At 35.2% G+C, this 18,139-nt stretch overlaps 2 protein-coding genes across 22 annotated transcripts in view; one reads left to right on the forward strand and one right to left on the reverse strand.

The window, feature by feature from the left end:
• GREB1L (GREB1 like retinoic acid receptor coactivator) overlaps positions 1-18,139 on the reverse strand; it is a 267,107-nt gene that overhangs the window by 131,260 nt on the left and 117,708 nt on the right. For 18 of the 19 annotated variants that reach the window (XR_014233993.1, XR_014233994.1, XM_082353478.1 and 15 more), the window contains one exon: positions 8,219-8,326. The exons of the other annotated variant lie outside the window; for it this stretch is intronic. The gene's annotated coding sequence lies outside the window, so the exon portion shown is untranslated. The remainder of the gene's footprint in view (positions 1-8,218; positions 8,327-18,139) is intronic. 19 annotated transcript variants of the gene reach the window in all.
• Positions 1-18,139, forward strand: part of LOC309610571 (uncharacterized protein) — a 138,307-nt gene that overhangs the window by 76,524 nt on the left and 43,644 nt on the right. The window lies entirely within an intron of this gene.

The raw sequence follows: 18,139 nt of genomic DNA on the forward strand, positions 1-18,139 counted from the left end.
TATGCCATTCAGTTGTTAAAACACCTACAATAATGACCCAACTGGGAAATGGATACTCCATAAAGTACTCCTAAATTGCCAAGCCAAGCCAAGCCAAAATAAATAAATAAATAAATAAAAATCAAGGAAGAAGATTTTTGTTTGCTGATTTGTCCTTGTCTACATATATCATGGCTGCAAGACAAGGCTGAAAAGGGAGTTTGAAAGTAGGATATGGGATGAATAGACACAAAACCAAGCAACAATTTAAAAAATTGAAACAAAATAAAAACACCACCTCTCTCTTCAATTAAAAAAACCCAAAGCTCACTTTACACGTTAGATGAAAGGTAAAAATGAACAAAGAGTAAATTACTTCACAAAGAATAACTAAATTGCTCCTCAATATCTTCAGGGATTTGGTTATAGGACCCTGGTGGGTACCAAAATCTGCAGATGCTCGAGTCCCGCATATTAAAAGGCCAGTACAGTCGGCCCTCCGAATAGGCGGGTTGATTGAATCTGTGGATGCAGAACCCTTGGATACAGAGGGCCGGCTGTGCACACATACAGGAGAGGAAGCACCGGCCTGCCCCTAGACTCCAAAGCATCAGATCAATTGGCATCATGTCCCCTGACTTTGGGAATTCTCTTGCTGATACCCGTTTTTCCCCATTGTTTTCAACTTTAGAAGATGCAGTCATATTTCATTAATTCATTATGTGGCAAATCTAGAAATCAAAAACATTCTTATCAACTTCCTAAAATATTAGGAATGTTTACATAACTCTTCCTATCTTCCTCCAATCTTTCCCCTTTCTAAAAGAAATTTTAATTTTTCTAGTGAAGACAAGAGAAAGTTTTCTAAAGAATGATAAAAAGAAATGAATTTGAGACTGTATCTTCCTTGTCTTTCTTCTCACATCCATGTAAAAAGAAGTAGTAGATTTCAGATATTGCCCAATCTATTACTGTTAAAAAGTTAACACAATTTAATTTCAATTTCCCTCATTCATCCATGGTAGGACACAATTTAGGTAGGTAGAAGTCACAAGAAAAAGACTACAATATTGATAATATGATATGAATTTACTGGAAATTTCATAAATACATTTCTTGTAAAGATAATATCAATGCAAGCAGAAAAAAGTCTAGAAGTACATAAAATAAACTGTTAATATTTATCTATTGGGGTGGAGTTGTTTTTAAATGATCTTTCTATTTCCTTATCGGTATCTTCCAATTTTTAAAGTAGTGAACAATATTATAACAATAAATGAAAAGGAAAATATCATATAGCAACTGAGTTAATCCCAACTCTATGACTATCCCTGAACAAGTAGTTTTAAAAATAGACTTATTACTCAAAAAGACAGTAAGAACAATGGAATTTGCAACGTGCACACCCCCACCCTCTTCCTGGTATTTTAGATTCCAGGGGAAATAAAATTCATTCCAGTGTTTAAACTAAGAAACTCCCATTAAGAGTTGGCATTTCTACTACTACCTTCTAGCATAAGACTCCAAAGCATTTTTTCCCAGTTATGATACACTTGTACTGACCCAACCATCTCCCCCAACAAGTTCTTTTGACCAAGTAAAAATATTTTCAAGGTACTGCACTTGGGCTGTTAATAAAGGTTGACTTTTAATACCAACTATCTGGAGAAGGTAAGCATTAATTTTTTTAAAAGTAGTTTTTTAAAGGTTTCATCGCAGTTAGTGACTAGTAAGAACAAGACGGACTCTGATTTTTTTTTTTAAATCATGTACAGTTGGCCTTTGGTAGCCGCGGGTTTCTGCACCTAACCACGAAATCAGTCCTCAGTTGGTTAAATCTGAGGATGCAGAAGCCGGCAGATGCGGAGGACCAACTATTCTAGCCATTTTAAATAAGGGACTTGAGCATCCATGGATTTTGGTATCTGCGGGGTCCTGGAACAAATGCCCTGTTGATACCGAGGGAGGGCTGTAGGGTGTAAAAGAAAAAGAACTGAATCTAAGACACTAGGGTTGCCTGGTTTTAATAGCAAATTAGGTTATGGAGCAGGTAGATGGGAATATATATTTTTTAGAAGGTTTCAAATTTGTAGTTCCAAGCTTTGTCTACTGAAAAGTCCCAGAAGCAATGACAATTCAATAAACAATAAGCACTTCCTAGTACTCTGTGGTTTCCTACTAGCTTACTCACTGAAAAGAATCAAGTCTCCCTGAAGGCTGCAATTCCAGGTCTGGGGCAGGAAATACCACATTTGGAACTACACATTATGTGGTTGGTTGAATCCGTGGTTACCAAGGGCTGACTATGGGACTCGAGCATCTGTGGATTTTGGTATCTGCGGCAGGTCATGGAACCGACTCCCCCGTGGATACTGTGGGACAACTGTACACACTATGATCCTTGAACATCTTGTGCCAGCAAGCAAAGAAGCTATCAGAGACTAATTGGTCATGTCAAAAGACATAGGAATCAACATGAAGAGTTCCCACGGGCCAAAGATGGGAGAAATTGAACATAAAAGAGAATAAATGCAATGGACTGAAGCACATTTAAAATATAAAAATGGGCAAATTAATTTTGCCTCTCAAGTAGAAAAAGAGAACTCCTCTTGGGAAAAAAAAAAAAAAAAAAAAACCCAAACAAAGCACCTGATTTCATGCTACTAAAAGAAAAAGGAAAGAGTGAAACATTTATCCTGCTCTTCCTATACTCTGAAGAATCCAAACAGCCCTGGTTCTTGAGAGTTTTTATTTTCTTGATGAAGAATTCCAATTAATAAATGTAGAAAGAATGACAGAATTTTAAAATGATCACTTCGCAACCCTTAATGCAAAATTCATTTAGGCAATGAGAATAAGTGAAACCATTAGATAAAAGGTTGATGCGGAGGGGTCTGTCACCTCCTGAACCACTGATCAAGTTTAGCATCACTAAAAGTGAGGCAATGAGACACCGTGTGCCTCCCCATGGGAGACAATATGAAGCACACACACTACCTAGGACGTATTCCTGCCAAAGGGTGTAAGGAATGTAGTCAAACTCTAGAGCTAACTTCCATTTATAGGATGAAGGACCAAGTTAAATGAAACCAAGTGGAAACAAGCAGATTCAGAAAGAGGGACAGGTAGACAGAGCAACTGATCCAATTTCTGCAAGGAGACAAGGTTATCTAGTTTGTAGGTGATGGAACTAGATTCAAATTTAGACTCAAAAGCCCATGGTTTTTTTTTCCCCCACTAAACCAAGCTATTTGAAATAGAAAAAAAGGTGAGAGTGAACATGATACATTCTGTTTGTGTGTGTGTGTATGTGTGTGTAGTTGTCTTCGGTTTGAATTTTTTTTTTAAGGCACAATTTATTGACTGTGCCAGGCATAGTACTAAATAGACAACTTCGTATAACTTGTCAGTGGTTTGTTATCTTTTTCTCTATAGATGTTGTCACCCACTTTCCAAAATTTAACAATCATCCACCCAGCCAGGCAGCATTTATAGAAATCCCACTAGTGAAGTGGTTAAGCACACAGGCTCTGGAGTCACATAACCTTAATTCAAATCCTGCACCTACTACCCTGCATGATATTGGGCAAGTTACTTAATCTCTCATCTGTAAAATGGGGTAGTACAATCAACATCATAGGTTTTTGTGAGAATACATGAGAAGTTATGCACATATAATATTTTTAAAATAGTGCCTGGCACAAAATAAATGTGCAGAAAATGTTTGAAGTAATATGTGGGGTTTTTTTTAAGCTTGTGCTACATCGAGGATACTAAGAAAAGTTGAGGCACCTCCTTGTATGTGTTGGGCACAGCAGTAGATCTGGGGGCATTGTTCTGGGAACAAATGACCAGCAATGTAAAAGTTCCAAAAGCTGGTGTTTGGTGGTATATACAATTCACTTATTAAGAAATTTTACAATCATACATACAAATCGTTATTGTCCCTTATAGCTATCAGATTCTTTGACTTCATATAAAGAAGTTACTTGTTATAGGCATTACTGCTTACATGTCCTTTCTCTGTCAAAAATATTCACTGATGAGAGTGATAATGTGTAACTACTAGAGCAAGAAATCAAACATGGTTCTTTCAAGTTCTCAAAGAGTCTATAATTCAAAATTAAAAACAAGCGTTTTTTCACAGTTCTCTCTTTTGTGCTTTTTGCATTTTATTTATTCTTTTAAATTGATATTTGTTGCTCTTAATTAAAATTAGTTGGGTCTAGTATTTGTCTGACTCCCCCATTAAACTGCAATCACCTGGGGGAAAATATTGTGTTTACAGCTGGAGTTGAGTTTAAAAAAAAAAAGAATACATTGAGCTTTTTTGTGTCTTATCCAATTATACATTAAACAGGTTTGAAGAGATACTATCTCTTCCCAAGCACATTCCAAAAAAAGCACAAAATTAATGATGCATTCAAAACAAAAGTGTTCTATTTCATTTTTATTCATCCTCCTTGCTGAAAATCTTTAGAAAATGGAAACAGATTAAAACACAAAGTTTCCAACCTCTTTTAATAGTTCTGTACATTTAAATCTGGGTGACTTTCTTTTGACAGTTTCTGAAGCCAAAAGTATTTTAAGTACTGAAATAAAAACCTAGTCTTGTAACTTTATTCTAAAATTAACTGTTTTTACCAATATACTTACAGATATGCAATATCTTAAATTGCCATAGAAATAATTACTGTCATATGCGAACTAATTTCATGATTATGTAAAAACTGTCAAAATTAAAAGATAAAGGACAATGCTATTTTTCCTTTGTGACAAGGAGTTACGTGTTACCACTGGAAATTTTACTTTCTTCCTTGAAATACCAGAAATTCTTCTGTAAAATAAACACATCTCATCAAGACTCTCTGGAACTAGTATAATTACCAGAGGCAATTGCTGTGTTAGATCAAAGAAGCAAAACAATAATAGGCAACGTGTGACCTCTACCATGTCACCAGAGACCAATTTTTCAACAGGGAGAAGAGTCAATAATCCAGAACAGAAAACATTAAATAACCAGAAATGCTTCCAAAGTGTGGCTTACCACATCCATCAAGGCTGCCACACTCAGAGAGTTAGGAGTCTCTGTGGTTTCCGAGAGAACAAACTTCTGGGGATTTATCACAACAATCATTAAAATCTGCATAAAGCACCAGAGGCAAAAACCAATTTCCCAAATGCAGAGTAGAATTTCAAAAGATACTACAATGATTTTCCAAATTTCATAGGATGCTTTAACAAGTATAAGGGGAAGAACACAGATGATTAAATATTTTTCATATAACATTCACCTAATTTTTCTTATTTACCTATCCCTATTTAATTTTCCTAAGAAATTGTTTGGAAATCAGGCTATGAACATTAACCAGATAAATATAATTAGTAAGAACACATTAAAGACTTCTGCAGGTTTTTTGTTTTGTTTTCGTAATAATAAAACAAAACAGGGCTTTGGTCTCCTTTGTAATATATGCAGTTGACTAATAAGAATTATAAGGGTGCAAAGAGGGGGAAAGAAATTCCCACTCTCAGTAATTACAGTCAAATAGAAATACATTTAAAATTGACTTTTAAAAAGCACCACGAATAAAACTGTGCCTTGGAATCAGCAAAATCTGACTGATTTTCTTAGCCGCTACTGCTGTCTTCTTTCAAAATCAGATGTGAGTTAGGGACTGAACACACGTATCTGAATTATTTAACCTGCAAACACCCATTCAGCTGGTAATTCAGAGAGTAGTAAAATAGGGGCTTAGCTTAAAAGAAAAAGCACTGGAAATTCAAAGCAACTGTGAACATTCTGGTCTTATAGGGATGTGTTACTCCTGCTGCCTTCATCTTTCCACTTGGTCATCTGCCCCTGTCTTTCCATCTTCTTATCTTATTAACATTGCTAATTGTATTTGTCAGTTTTGCCACAATTTCAGTGCTACTTAAACAGCTGTGGGTTTTCTCTAGGCAATTATCAGTCACTACACTTAGGTTTCTAAATTAGTTGTTGAAAGGCACTTTAACCTTGAAAAAATAGACACAGAGCACACTGCACCGTTAAGCCTTACATTTATGTACATGTGGCTTTAAAATGAATAATTATTTAAAAGGATTTTAAAAATCACACACACAAGTAATTCAAACTTATTGTAAAGTTATACATTAGCAAGAAAATGCTTAACAAAGCCTATTCTAGACTACTCATCATTTTATCTTTTCCTCTTTACTATACGATACGTATTGTAATACACACATTCTATGTCTAGGTACATGTATATAGTATATAAACTGGGCCATCAAAATACTGCCAAATTCCTCTACCTTTTACTACCTATCTGCCAGGTGGCAACACCCTTCGAAAGTCTCCACAATCATATAAGTGGTATCTTGAAGTCACGGGCTGCATGGCAAAGAGTTCTTACCACATGCAGGTTGCTCCGCTTTCCCCATTTCCTTTCAAAGAGAAAATTACTTATTCTATTTGTTTTTCTTATTCTCTATTCTTGACTCTGACATTGTTTTTCTTCTTACTACTACAAAATGCACAAGAAACACAGTCAGGGAGAAACCCAAGGTTTAAAGTTATTCATCAACTGATACCCATTTCTATGAAATACAACTAAATTAAAAAAACAAAACTTCTGTAATCCAAAAATAAATGGCACATGAAGTGCCATGTATTCCCTTTGTATGCTAAAATAAAGTCAAAGAACTTTTTAGAGTTAAGTTTTGGCGTTTTTAAAGGTTTATAATATCCTGCTTTGGGGTCAGTCAACAACTTGTTAGAATAATTTTAAAATTAATGTAAGCTCATTCCTTACCCACCTCCCTCCCCCCCCCCCACCCCAAGACCTGCCACTTTCTGCTCCAAGGAAAGAAAAAGGTGGTATTTCAACAGTGTAAAATTCTTCACTGAGAGACAAACATTAAAATGATAAACATTTTGGAAAGCAAAGTACACTTCAAACCCTAACTGTTCTTTCAGACCTATATTGACTCTTATAGTAGTTGCCAACATTTGGTAAGGATTATCCTTCCATTAGACAAAAGCAAGCATTCCTTAGATAAATCAGGAGTTTTTGCCATGAGACTCATAAAACCTTTTCACAACACAGATTTTCAAGAGAATCCTTTAAGGTTTTAGGAGGCTGCTCCTTTTACTCAGTAACAAAATACACCCCATGGTGTCTCACTGACCCCACTCAGCTGTCCTTTGACCTCTTCAATTGTTGAAGCCTAACTCCAGGGCCCGCAGAATTTGCCTCCCATATCAAAAAGGCAATGTTGCTTCCTCCTAGCACCTGGTGTAACAAAACGCAACAGTTCTCCCTCTCTCTGTCTCCTCTGCTCCTACTTGACCATTTTCCAGATGTCCCAGGCCCAAATGTTAAGCCAATACTAGGTTTCAGGATCTGCGTGGTCACCATGAAGGAGCAAACAGGGACCCGGCTAAAGTGGCAATGACCCTCTTGTTCTTTTTGGCCTCAAAAGGATACGATGGGTCATAAAAGAGGAAAAGATCTTTGGCCTCTTTTGGAAATGCCAGGCTATTGAAGCACGTTTTAACTTCCAAAAGGAGGGAGCCAGTCTTGGGTTATGCCCTGAACAGACAAGAGTTACCTAAACAGTATCCCTAAATTCTCAATTCTAAGCAAACTTCTGATTTTCTTTGACATTGGAGGGAAAAAAGGACAGTATCACCTTTTTTTTCTTTTCTAAATTAAAAAGGCTTCCAAAAATAGAAAAAGAAAACTTTTATAAAACTTTTAAAACATACATCTCAGGATACTATTATATGATAAAAAGTTTAAATATATGTGGTCACTAGATATGGTTTGGGTTTTTCTGCAGAGGCCAATAATCTAGATGTCTCTCTTGTTAGACAACTTGAAAGATAAAACCACAATCAACAAAGAAGAATCGAGAATTGAACTCTTATTGTCTTAATTTAGGTATACAGGAAATATAACACAGAGGCTGTTGTAAGAAAAAAAAACCTTAGAGCTGAGAAAGTGTTTTGTTTTGGGTGTTTTTTTTGTTTTTGTTTTTGTTTTTTGGTGGAGAGAATGGGGGAGGGGAGAGGAAAGCAGGGCGGAGAGAAAACAGAAGGAGAGGAGCTCTAAGAAATATCTGCTTCATCAGTTTAAGTACCAAAGATAGTAGCTTTATCTGAATTCTAAATATATTCCAAAAAATATTTGATCTTAAAAAATTTGGAAGGGGGCATATTATAATTGTACAATACCTTGGTTTATTTATTAACATTTTTGAATCACGTTCATGATTAAGTTGGGCTGTCAACACTTCAGGGAGCGTGTTGCCTAGATTTTACTTGTTTAAAGCTTTTTTGTACCTGCAAAAACATAAAAAATAATATATACATAAAGACATGAGTTAATTTCCAAATGCATTATATTCCACAATACGGTAATTTAAATAATTACAATTCTACAAAAATTCCAATTAGAAGTGGATTATCAAACTCTTACACAACTCCATATATGTCATAAATGGCAAATACAGATATTCCTCTTTCTTAAATACTCCCCAGATGATCACTCTTTATTCTATATACTCAAAAAGAATTTCTGTTCTGAAGAGTTCCCCCTACTAAATGTAAGTTGAATAAATCTGTTAAGTCTGCATTTTGGACAGGTGTTACCATAATGCTTAAAGCCCAGAGACTATTTTTATTTTCAGAAATGAACTTAGTGAAAGGTAATTTCCTTACCCTAAGGAGTTTGAGTTTTATAATCTCTGGTGCTTGACCAAAATTTATCTTCCCAAAGAAGTATCAAAAATTTAAGACATAACTAATATTGATTAAAATTATTTTTCTACTTTTTGAAATGAATGCTTTAATAATTTCCAGGGAAGAAAGCCTGCAAGAATAAAAAGAGCTACAGTTTCCTACCCTTTTGAGTAGTGTATTCTTAGAAGAAATTAAAGTAAATAATTATAATTACATATAACTGGTTGAAAATTACAGTGTGCATATTATTCTCTCTGCTAGATTATAGTCAATATAAACTATTGCATGGAAAAAATAGAAAATACAGTCATAAGGCATCAAGTGAAATAAAAACTATTTGTCATTGTTTTTTAGATGACTTAGAAGTGTTTCTATTTTGTTGCTGTGTCTAAAAAGAAAAGAGGATTTTCCTAAGAATGTTCTAATTTCAAAATGCATATTTATGACACTAAAACATTTAAAGTAATATTAATGTATATTTCTAAAAAAAAAGCTTTCATTTTATTCTCCTTTTATGCCAACTTGAAAGAGAGAAAAGAACCATTTTAGATTTTGAAATAAAAATATCTTACCTCTCTTACTGTCAGAAGAACGTCTTCAGGCAAAAGAACAATTAAAAATGCAAGTCGCAGATTTTCAATCTCATGTATTTTGCACCCACCCACCCACAAATAGACATCTTTGTAAGTCAGGAGTCTTGCTCCCTCCATCCGAACCCAAGATTACCCCATATGGTCAGCAAGGTCAAACTGCATTACTGCCAATGAAACTATATGACTCCACAAGGACCTTAATGATTTTAAAAAAAGGTCAGTAATCCAATTCCAATGGCTTCAGAGTCTAAAATTGCTAATTTTTGGCCACGTGCTGCACACTTCACCTGCTAGTAATGACATTTTTGTATTTTCTTCTAATTACACTCAAAGCTAAGACCTTTGGCCCCGGGCCACAGACCCCTACTCAGGCTGCACACATTCTCTTAAACGACCTGATCCTTTGTTGTCACTCTTACTCTTTCATCTATTATTTACACCCATAGAGAAGGAAGATACTCCACCATTTGTATAGCTTAAAGCTTCTAATCATCTTAATTTCTTTGCCTTTCAACCTATGGTCTTTTTCATAGACGAATGCCAAAAAGTTTGACAAAATCATTTTTTTCAACCGCATACACACACCACCTTCCCCTGTCTTACTCCCCGGCCAACCTCCCTCCTGTTCCTTCTCTACCACAGAAGGGACTTTGTATCAGCTGGGATTCACAAATTTTGACTTTCACCAACAAAATGAATTTCTAAATATAATACAAAATCTCCACCTTGCTCTCACAGATCGATAACGATTGTATTTCTCTCATCAAAGAGCCTATTAAATTAAGTGGAAGGTTACTTAAAATTACTTAATGTCTGCCCCCCAGCCTCCCTAAGGCATAAGCATAGAATTTTCAGAATTCCACTGCAAAAATATCAAAGAAACTTCAGTAAACAGTAAGGATGTTAGTTATGTAGCTGAAACTTTTCAAACGTTTTATTATATACAGATGCTCAAATGCTTACAAAAAAAGAAAAAAAAGAAAAGAGGAAGGAAAGCATAACAAAAAATACATATAAAGAATATTTATATGTAATATATTACAGATAAAGAATTTGTAAATCTTTACCACATTTTAAAAGACTAGTTCTCCAAATAGCAAAATCCTTACATAAAACATTCTGTATCTTTGTTATTTCCCAACACTTTTCCCACACTTTAAAAAAAAAAAAAAATGTCCAGACACATTTTGAAAATCCAAAGCACAGAATTGTTTACCATGATGCAGATGTCCCCTTCAGATCACGGCAGCCACCCCAAGACTCTGATTTCCAAGATGTTTATAAAAGGACATATGATCCATCTTTGCTCTCTCTTCCTCTATTGCTCAGCTTACTCTTGATTTCTAACAGTATTTCCTTGTTGTCTGTCCTCTCTGCAGACCCTGAAACCCCTTGTCTTTTCTTATTTTCACCATTTGCTTCAACCAGCAGTTCACTGGAGACCCATCCATCTTGTAATGCCTAAAGTGACAGATGCTCTCAGGAACCACCACACTGCTGAGTGAACAAAAGATAACATCACCTCTAGGAACTCCAGAGAGAAATACAACTGCAACCTTAAGACAGGGGCTGACTTGACAGACATTGGACCATAAACCTCTTCTAAGCAAAAAAGAAAACAATTGCCACACACACAAAAAAATCTGACACAATCAAAGGCAGAAAAGAGTGATTATTTGTGGATTGCCTTTTCACTGCGGCTCACTTTTCCCCCCTCAACACTTTTATATTGGGGCAATTCACTTGCCAAGAGGCAAGAGAAGTTCTTGGGGAAAAAAGCCTTCCTCAAGTATCTTCTTTCATTCAACAATATTCAAAGTGAAATTCATTTACATGTGTGTTTCCGTAAATCTAAGGCTTATGATACAGCATCCTTAAGGCTGACCCATCTCGTTTGCATAAAGCAATATCTAGACTCAGAAATGCTGGCTCAGTTCTGCCTCTGTGAAAGGCATATGCATACTTTGCAAATTAAAAACACGTTAGAAATTAAAAAGCAATACATAACACAATGTCAACAATATGTGTAGCTCATAAAAGAAGCTCACCATTCATTCATCAGACAACCTCCAACTTGGGTTAAAGAGACAGTTAACAAGAGGATTCTGGGAAGGACTACAGCTCTCTTTTTTAACAAAGAAAAGGTCATATTAACATCTCCCAGCAACAAACTAATGACATGGATGCTGTAGATGCAGGGGACTCTGCTTGATGTCATCTAGGTTTTTTTGGGGTTTTGGTTTTCATTTTTTTAAGCATCTTACTTAAAATCTTCATGCAGCTAAAGGCAAATTTAAACTCTAACATTTAAATTTAATTTTAAATTAACTCTAACATTTAAATACAGTGAAGGGAAATTTTAGAAGAACAGAAAAACAACAACTGATTTGGAGGGCAATTAAGAACATTGTGATCAATGTCAATTATGAGGATTAACAACCCATTTTTATAATAGATATCAAGGAACACAGAACTCTGCTGCAGCTAAATTCATTATCATTTTCAAACAGGGTAAATGATACAAATATCTTTGTTAAATCTAAAATAAAGAGTCAAGTGCTCAAGAAAAGTTCTGTCAACCTTATTTCTAAGAAGAAATGTCAGCATTTACAATGGCATTTCTTTAGTACAAATATTTTAATTTTTCTTTAAAATTTTTGTACAAAAAACCTTTAAGTTACACTTATTTTTCTTTGGAGTCACTAATGACTCTTCTCATCCCTATTTTACTAAAAAAAATATAAAATTTAAAAGATACTTTATTTTATCTCTTGCATTTGGATTATTTGTGGGGTAAAAGAAAAATTTTCAACTTGATAAATCAACATATCTTTTTCTTAAACATTGTTTTATGTTTCCTTTATTTCCTCAAACGCTTCAGTGTATCTGTGCAAATAAGATAATACAAATATTTCACAATCTCAGAATTTTCTGATTTTTATTTTAATACTGGCAAAACATAATGCATATAAAATAATTAAATGAATATATACAATTAGGTAACTCAATGGGGAAAAGATTAAGTAATTACAGACTGCTTATCAATATATAAAGGACTTGTTCTAATATGGACTTGATCTTTAACTAGACAACTTTGTTTAATACATATTGACCTTAGGTAATCCCCCCAAAACTCCTGGTCCAAAAGCACCACATCGTTCAACACTCTCAAACTTTGGCATTAATATCAAGAGAGAGACGTGACCTTGAAATGACAGTTCCATTGCAGAAACTCAAAAAAAGACCCAATTAAAAGATCTACTTTAAACACAATAGGATCAATATTGCATGCAGGAAAAGTACACCCCTGTGGAAAGTTCTTATTGTCTGATTGATCAAAAACAAAACAAAACTTTTCTTTTTTCAGGGCCTCCTCCAGATCACAGTCAGTGCCAGAAATCCACACAGGAAAAAAATCCATCAAAATGAAACCCTAAAAGGGTTTACCCTTCACCATCCTATTTGCACTTCAAAACCCTGTAAGGCCTTCAGTTAAAGCCCAGGGCTGAACCATTTCAATAATAAGAGAGGTGGCCAGCAGTGATTTATCTCCCATTTGGCCTCTGGACAGAGCTGTAATGTCTAGGAAGCTTCCCTTCCCTGACTTGAACCCTCCCCCAAGTCTCAACCTTCATTTGTGCAGCTTTGGATCTGCAATACCTTATAAACAACTCATATGCCCCTTCCAATCAGATGCAAGAACAGTTTGTAACTCAAGATTTGAGTACATTTTCTTGGCAATGCTTTCACAAAATGGAATGCTGCTGAGGTAATCAGAGCATTGAAAATACCAGGTTAAATTTCAGGTTCTCTTTGTTGTAATAAGTTGGAGAAGAAAGAAACTTCCTTAACTTCAGCCTTTTTCTTCTCACACATGTTGATTGTTGTCAGAACTTCTTAAACTTTTTCCAATTTATACCTTGATATCCTTTACATTTTGGGCTACATCAGCCAACTTCCTGCAGTGATGTTCATGTAAATTTAAATCCTTGCATTGTAAAATATCTTAACAAATCCAAAAAAGTGGAGATTTCACAGGTCACAGACTCCTGGGTCAAAAAGACCTTAAAAACAGATAACAGACCACTATGACTCAACTGATTTATTCTACATTTGTTATCAAATTTGAACAGTAACTGTCATCACACGCACTCACCCAATTTTCCTCTAGTAAAATAAACACCAAACAATGTCAACAGTTATTTAAATTGAAATATAGGTCCAAGAAGTTATCATATGGGAAACAGTGAAGTTACTCCTTAAAAATGGAGAACATTTTGTCACTAGGCATGACTTTTCTATTTTAAAATTATGTTCATATGCTTGCTAGTATAAAAAGAACATGAAAAATATATGCACCCTTTCCCCTACCTGTTCATTGTTTTCTGTTTTCATTTCAATGACAGGAGTTTGTTTTTCTAATTGATTCTGATAAATTCCATCTGAATGCCACATTAACAACTTGCCCTAAATGATTCTACTATAGTGATTCTGGTTTTATAAGATGAAAACTTTCAAGTTATTTCATCAACTTTATAAATTTAGAGACTCCACAGGCAAATATAAAAGCATTTCATTTAAACCTAATATCAGTTAAGAGAAGTTTAAAAGAATAAAATTAAATATATGACTGACAGTTAAAAATACAAGAAACACAGATTTTTGTTAATTAAAAGAAAAGAATTATTTATGTTTTGGTGATATCAATAAAAAATATTTTCTTCCATTAAAAAGGTACAACTAACTATCCTTACACCTTGTTAGCAAATATTTTTCATTTTCAGAGCTCCAAATACCACAAATTCTAAAAAAACCAACTCTCACAGCCAATGACTTTACTGCATGCTACCAGGTCAATGAATCTCAGATTTGTGTATGAGATAACATAAAAATCCAAACTGCATATATAAACCAAGAAAAATAGATAACTGAAAAAACTTACGGGACATGAATTTTTATATAACTGAAACAAACTTTGTCACTAATAATAATGTTCAGGAAAACAAATTTCTTAACCTACCACATGACATTAAAAAAAAAGCTTTCCTTAGAGAGTCAACAAGAGTAATTGATCCACCACAGAGGAAATATTCAATCTTCATTAAATATTTATTCAGTGCAATAGGTTGTTAGGTCTATTTAGACCTCAAAGAAGAAATAATTCCTGTCTGGTAGGAATCGGGTCTTGGGAGAATTGAATGGAGATGAGAGGCAGTTCCCCAAGTCATGACACTATATTTCAAAATGACAACGCTAAAAACTGGAGGTGTGCTACAAAATGTATGCTACTACTTTGAAATCTGACACAGGGACTTCCCTGGTGGCACAGTGGTTAAGAATCTGTCTGCCAATGCAGGGAACATGGGTTCGAGCCCTGGTCCAGGAAGATCCCACATGCTGCAGAGCAACTAAGCCCCTGCGCCACAACTACTGAGCCTGCGCTCTAGAGCCTGCAAGCCACAGCTACTGATCCCGTGTGGCACAACTACTGAAACCCGCGCACCTAGAACCTGTGCTCCACAACAAGAGAAGCCACCGCAATGAGAAGCCCGCACACCTCAACGAAGAGTAGCCCCCGCTCGCCGCAACTAGAGAAAGCCCGAGCAGCAACAAAGACCCAACACAGCCAAAAACAAATAAATAAATAAGTAAATTTATTTAAAAAAAGAAATCTGATACAACTGATACTTTAAGGGAGTATTAATTTTAATAAGGTTCGACTGGGTAAGTGAGCAACTTGATTTCCTATTAATGTAGCACAATAAGATTTGGATGTCCAAGATCTGTGGTTCCCAACCCTCCCACCATAGTCAAGTCACCTGGCTTCTCTGGGCCTGTTTCCATATCCATAAAATGAAGGATAAAAGTAATACATTTCCAGATCAAAAACACTATGGTTGTAATGGGGGAAGGGAAAAGATCCCATTCACAATGGCAACAACAAAAAGAACACTCAGGACTCATCTTAATGACGGGACCTGTGATGACATTTTTTAAATTGCCAAAGTTGATTTGGGTGATTTAGTGAAAATTTACACACACAGAGAAATATGCTGAGTAGAGAAGCCTAATTGTAAAATTACTTGTTTCTCAAACAAAATAATAAACAACACAATTCCAATCAAAATAACAGTAGAATTTGGGGAGAACATTATGAAAACATCCATAAATTCATAAGGAAGATTATCAAAGAAAAGATGGGGAAAACATCTTTTCAAAAAAGGTTATAAGGGGAGGTGAGTCAAAATAAATGTTAAATTATAACATAAGAGCTTTTGGCCATTAAATCCATGCCACTAAATCCAGTGAATATTTTTCGGTTCTCATCTAACGTTCCTTCTGAGTATATTTCTTGAAATTTCCTTTCCTTCCACTGGATTTCACCTTACAACTTTCTGGTTTTCTTCCTTTCCTATGCTGCTTTTCAATTTCCTTTGCACTCCCATATTACACTACCCAGCAATGAAATGTTGGCATTCCACTGAGTCTAGTCTGTGGTAGCCATCTTCCAAGAGGGCCCCAATGATTCCCGCCTCCTGTGTAATCCACTCCCACGTCAAATCAGGGCTGACTTATGTGATCAATAAAATATGGAACAAGTGACAATGTGTGATTTCCAAGGTCATAAAAGACATTGCAGTTTCTGCCTTGACCTCTTGGATCACTTGCTGTAAGACGGGGCAACCACTGTGTTATAAGGACACCCAAGTAGCTCTCATAGGTCCTCGTAGGTAGGAACTGAGGCCTCCTGCCAACAACCAGGACCAACTTCCCTAGTTGCTCTCCTTGCCTCCTCTCTGGCACCCTCTAATCACTTCTCTGCATCACAGTGCAAATATAATCATGTCAACTCTTTGCTAAAGACTTTTGAAGTTTTATACTAATGAGGATAAAAATCAATATTGGAAATGTCCCTGCCTATCTCTCCAGCCTTATCTTGCACTGTTCTCTTCCTAAAGGTGGTGCTCCAGCAACACTGACCAACCTTTAGACACTTACGTTCCCTCTGTCTGTGACACCACCCATCCTTTCACTTTGCCTACTTAAATCACCTCATCCTTTAGATCCCAACTGAAGCACTGCTTCCCTAATCCCCTCAGCACTTTGCTGAAAGCTCTCATAGAAACTTATTCATCTCCTGCTTAACTTTTAATTCACTTTTTAGCTATATAATTTGTATGATCAATTGTTTTAATGTTTGCCTTTCTTCCTAAATTCTAAGCTACATTGAAAGTAGGGACAATGTTTTTGGGGTTTTGCCTATTATTGAAATCACAGCACCTATTGTGGTATCCTCCTACATAGCAGGCACTCAAAAATATTGTTTGAATAATTTAATAATTTAAAATATAGGGCCGGCATATGAATGAGAAGCTCATTGGTGACAGTCCAAAAAAACCTTATTATATGTAAGAATTATTATATGATAATTGAGGCATTATAAAACAATAAAGGGAAGGAGGAATTGTTCATTTAATTATACTGAAGTAATGATCAACAATTTAAAAAGTAACAGCTAACAAACAACTTAGAGTAGACACTAAAAATAAATACCAGAGAGACAAAAGATTAAATTTAAATATCTATACCTAAATACATTTTTATGCCTACCCACATAGGACCATATAAAAACTAAGAGGAAACAGAATTAAATATTTTTTACACTGATATTTATCATGTACCAAGATTTATTATGGTATCATAGTGAGAATTTAGCTTTCTAAGCCTGGAAATCACAAAGGATAAGATTGACAGATTTGACTAGTGAACATATCAAACTTCCGTATATTTAACACCTAAAACAAATAAAAAGAAAAACTTTTCTAGCTAATGAAAAGAGTTAATGTCTACTATGTATATAATAAAGTAGAACATTAATATCCCCAGTCCCGGGCACAACTTACTATTCCATCCATAGGGAAAGAGTTAAGCACATTATAGTAACAGCAACAACCGCTACCATTTACTGAGTACCTACCATGTACCCCATGTACATTGTCTCATTTAACCTCACAAATCCTTCCATAAATGGAATTCTATAAAGCTATAAGAAGTATATTTTTGACATAGAACTATGTTCATAATATATGAAATGGAAAATATAAAACAGTAGGTTCCCATTTCTATGAGGAAAGAAATACATAAGTAACCTATTAAGAAAAGAGCTAACAATATAAATCCAAACAATGTGATGTAAATTTAAGACAACCCTCAGAATGGGAGAAAATATTTGCAAATGAAGCAACTGACAAAGGATTAATCTCCAAAATATACAAGCAGCTCATGCAGCTCAATGTCAAAAAAACAAACAACCCAATCCAAAAATGGGCAGAAGACCTAAATAGACATTTCTCCAAAGAAGATACAGGGAGGGGGAAGGGTAAGCGGGACGAAGTAAGAGAGTAGCATTGACATATATACACTAGCTATCTGTTTTACATAGCTAGTGGGAAGCAGCTGCATAGCACAGGGAGATCAGCTCAGCGCTTTGTGACCACCTAGAGGGGTGGGATAGGGAGGGTGGGAGGGAGACGCAAGAGGGAGGGGATATGGGGATATATGTATACATATAGCTGATTCACTTTGTTATACAGCAGAAACTAACATAACATTGTAAAGCAATTATACTCCAATAAAGATGTTAAAAAACCCACAGATTTATATAAAATATATAAATACTGGGTGATGTGTTTATAGAATGTAATTTTTTTCTTCATGCTTATCTTTATTTTCCAATTTTCTATAAGAAGTGATTTCAAATTTTATGCATGCTGCAACTTAACTAAGCTCTGTATTCTTTTATTATTATCAACGTCATCAC

Source organism: Balaenoptera borealis, assembly GCF_965194805.1.
Source record: "Balaenoptera borealis genome assembly, chromosome: 14".
Taxonomy (NCBI): domain Eukaryota; kingdom Metazoa; phylum Chordata; class Mammalia; order Artiodactyla; family Balaenopteridae; genus Balaenoptera; species Balaenoptera borealis.